Source organism: Cryptomeria japonica, chromosome 4, assembly GCF_030272615.1.
Source record: "Cryptomeria japonica chromosome 4, Sugi_1.0, whole genome shotgun sequence".
In the NCBI taxonomy this organism is placed as follows: domain Eukaryota; kingdom Viridiplantae; phylum Streptophyta; class Pinopsida; order Cupressales; family Cupressaceae; genus Cryptomeria; species Cryptomeria japonica.
Genome location: NC_081408.1, coordinates 95,263,129 through 95,267,846, shown reverse-complemented (window position 1 = coordinate 95,267,846; position 4,718 = coordinate 95,263,129).

The following is a 4,718-nucleotide window of genomic DNA, read 5'->3' as shown; positions in this document are numbered from 1 at the left end:
CCGAGTGGACTTAACAGTCTTATTTGTAAAACCCTCTAGCAAGGTGACATTCTTATTGAGTGTTTGAAATCCTTTAACAAGGTCACTTCTAACAAGGTGAAGATCCTAACAGATCTGAGGGAAATCCCTTAATCGGGTCACATCTAGCAATGTGTTTGTAATCTTTAACAGGATTTGCTTTTAACCGAGCATACTCTAGAAGAGTATATTTCTTTGTGGGTCCAAAATCTCACAGTGGTTTTTTCCTATTTGGGTTTCCACGTTAAATCTGGTGTTATGAGTGTTATGATGTTTATATGCTTATGAGTTTGCATGTTTTGCAGTTTTGGTTATATTGTTGAATTATATGTTACCAAGGTTGATTCTGTTGTTTTTATGGAAGATTAAGTTTGTATGATTCACCCCCCCCTCTCATCTTGTTAGCTTGGCATCTGTACTTAACATTAAGTATCAGAACTATCAATTGGTATCAGAGCATTGGACTCCGGAAGAAAAAGTTTAAAGGTACTTGAGGCAAAGATCCAAAGATGTATAAAAGGGATGCACCGAGGCTGAACAAGTCAAGTTTCTCTACATGGCAGAAAATGATGAAGCTGCACCTATCAGGAGTTGGAGAATATGCTGTATATTATCTGGAGAATGATTTCATCACACCGAGCACCTATCCATTGACATTGGAAGAGATAAAGGCAAAGAAAGAACATATTCAAGCAATGATTGAAATAACATCTGCATTGACCGACTCAGAGTTTATGATCTAGAAGGCTGCAATGATGCAAAGACAATGTGGGACAAGCTCATATCTGTGTATGGTGGAGATGAACATGTTCAAAGAGAAAAAGTGGACAGTCTAAGAGGACAACTTGAATCTATGAGGATGAATGAAGGTGAGAACATAACCCAGTACAGTACAAGAGTAAAGGAGATTGTCAATCAAATCAAAGGAGCAGGTGGAACTATTGAAGAAAAGGATATAATAAGTTGTTAAGAACCCTCCTACCAGTTTATGAAATCTGAGTCTTTGCAATCAATGAATTGAGGTTTGTACCCAATATGCCAGTTTCTTTAGATGCTACTATTGGTAAGCTACATGCATTTGAGTTAAGTAACTTTGATAACAGTGGGTCTTTGGTAAATAAAGTTGAGTCTGCATTTAGTTCTTTTCATATTGGTGAATCTGATGATTATAATGATAGAATGAGTAAGTACATTGAAGGGGATCACAGTGGAGCAAGTGAGAGATTTTGCAAGAACATGGAAAAAGTGCACAAATTGTATGAGGAAATCAGAAAGCAAGAAGAGTTTGAAGCACTATTAGCCAGAAGGTTACCGAGAGGCAAAGGTAAGTATAAAGGAAAACTACCTTTGAAATGTTTCAATTGTGATAAGATAGGACATATGGCTTCTAACTGTGCTGACAAAGATTCTATTGAAAAGAGAGATTACCGAGATGAAAGACAGAAAAATAATCATTACAGAGGACATAGAGACTTCAGAAGAAGAGATAGAAAGTCATGCTTAATAGCCGATGAGGAATCCAATGATAATAAATCTGATGAAACTGATACAGAGGAAGTAGTTTATGTGGCTATCAAAGATGGATCAGATGAAGAAAGGTATGAAGAAAAAGCCCTAATATCTCATATAAATACTAATGATTCATGGATCATAGATAGTGGATGCTCACATCACATGACAAGTGATAAAAACAAGTTTGTTATGTTAGAAGATTATGATGGAGGCTATGTAAGATTTGGTAATGATGCACCATGTTTGGTAAAAGGTAAAGGATCCATAACACTTCTTGACAATGCTAAATGTAATGATGTTTATTGGGTTGAAGGTTTGAAATACAATTTGTTGAGTGTAGCACAGCTAAACAACACAGGTTACCGAATATAATTTCATAAAGGAATTGTCAAAGTTCATGACAAGCATGGAAAGTTATCTGCTATCGGGACACAAACAAAAGGTAACACATTTCACCTTGACTCAACTCAAAATAAGTGTCTATATGCAAAGATAGATGATACTTGGTTATGGCATAAAAGGCTTTGTCATGTAAATTTTGATAATTTGATCAAAATAAGCAAGAAGCATTGAGTAAGAGGTCTACCGAGTCTTGGAAAACCTGAGAATGCTATGTGTTGAGGATGCTAGATGGGTAAGATGACAAGATCACACTTTACAAGTAAGTCCTACACTTCTAAGGGAATTTTAGATCTTGTGCATACTTCTCTTTGTGGTACTATGAAAGTTCAAAGTTATTATGATGATAAATATTTTGTATTATTTGTGGATGATTACTCAAGGATGATGTGAATTATGTTTTTAAAAGAAAAATCAGAATCTTTTCAAATGTTTAAATGGTACAAGGCAAGAGTTGAAAATGAAATAGGAAGACAACTGAAATGTCTTAGATCAGACAGAGGAGGAGAGTTCACATCTGATGAGTTCAACTTATTCTGTAATGATCATGGTATAAAAAGACAAGTCTCTGCACCGAGAACTCCACAACAAAATGGAATTGCTAAGAGAAGAAATAGATCTATTGTGGATTGTGCCAGAACCCTGATGATTGAAAAGAAAGTGCCACAAACATTTTGGAGAGAAGCAATAAGCACAATAGTTTACACCCTGAACCGTGTATAACTGAAGAAAGGAACTTTGAAGACACCTTATGAAATCTGGTATGACAAGAAATCTAATATAAGTTACTTCAAAATCTTTGGAAGTAGATGTTATATTGACAAAGATGATAGAAATGAAAAGTTTGATTAGAAAAGTGAAGAAGGAACATTTCTTGGTTATTCTTCTAGAAGTAAAACATTTAAATGTCTGATCAAATCATCTAACAAAATAGTAGAAAGTGAAAATGTGAAAATTGATGAATTTGCAGAAAGAAATGATGAAGGAAATTCCAAAGAACCTGAAGATTATGAAGGATTTGTTTATATTCAACCGACAAGTCTTACCAAGAGAACTATTGAAGAAAATGAAGAGAATATCCAGTTACCGAGTGATGAAGAAGATCATACAAAGCCTACCGAGCTTGTGTTAGCCAAGTATGTCAGATTATAGGAGATAAGGATGATCCAGTGATGACAAGGAACAAAATGAGACAGAACACATGTCTGATATCTGAATTTGAACCAAGAATAGTGAAAGAGGCATTTAACAGTGAAGATTGGATAAATACTATGACAGAAGAGATTGATTAAATCAAGAAGAATGACACATGGACACTAGTCCCAAGACCGAAGGACAAAAATATAATCGATACAAAGTGTATTTTTAGAAACAAGTTGAATGAAAAAGGTGAGGTCATTTGAAATAAAGCAAGACTAGTTTGCAAAGGTTATGCTCAAGAAGAGGGAATTGATTATGGTGACACTTTTGCACCTGTGGCAAGACTTGAAGGAGTAAGAACATTGTTGGCATATGGTACTTACAAGAATTTCAAGGTATATCAAATGGATGTCAAATCTGCATTTCTGAATGGTATATTAGAAGAAGTTTTAATTGAACAACCTGAAGGATTTGTTGAAGACAAGAATAAAGATCAGGTATGTAAATTGAACAAAGATTTATATGGTCTGAAACAAGCACCTAGAGCATGGTATGAAAGATTGCACTCCTATCTGATCAAGATTGGTTTTATAAGAACAAGTGAAAACAGTAATATGTACATGAAAAATGATGAAAATGGAATATTGATCTCAACCATATTTGTTGATGATATTATCTTTTGTGGAAATGACTCTCTATGCAAGAACTTTGGAAATGAAATAAACAAAGAATTTGAGATGTCATTAATCAGTGAGATAAAGTATTTTATAGGTTTATAGATACTGCAAATGAAAGATGAGATTTTCATTACTCAATCCAAGTACATAAAGGAAATCTTGAAGAAATTTGGAATGGAGGATTTAAAACCAGTAAGTACTCCTATGACTACAAACTGTAAACTATCAAAGAATGATGAATCTGCATCTGTTGATGAGACACTTTATCGATCCATGATTGGAAAGTTGCAGTATGTTGTTCATAGCAGACCAGACATAGCACATGCAGTAGGCATAGTTGCAAGATTCTCTGTAGATCCCAAGGAAACACACATGACAACAATCAAGAGAATTTTCAGATACCTGAAAGGCACTGAAGATTATGGCTTAGTATATCAGAAAGGAAATGTTTTTGATTTAAAATTTTATACTGATGCTAATTGGGTAGGCAACATTGATGACAGAAAAAGCACAAGTGGAGGAGCTTTCTTTGTAGGAGAAAGACTAGTGAGTTGGCTTAGCAAGAAACAAGGATGTGTTTCACAGTCAACAACAGAAACTGAATACGTTGTTGCAGCATTGAATTGTACCAATATAGCATGGATCAAACAACTGTTGGAAGGTATAAATGAGAAAGTTATTGAGCTAGTAACTATATTCTGTGATAATACTAGTGCCATAAATATTTCAAAGAATCCTGTTATGCACTCTAAGACAAAGCACATCTCTATCAAATATCATTATCTTAGAGAAGAAGCTCAAGAGAAGAAAGCGGTGTTGGAGTATGTTAGCACAAAGGAACAAATAGCAGATATCTTCACCAAGCCACTACCAAGGGACACTTTTGAGTATCTCAGAAGTAAGTTAGGGGTCCTACCCCTATCTTCCATTCACTGACCGAGTTCGGTGAAAGCATCAATTCGATGACTCTAC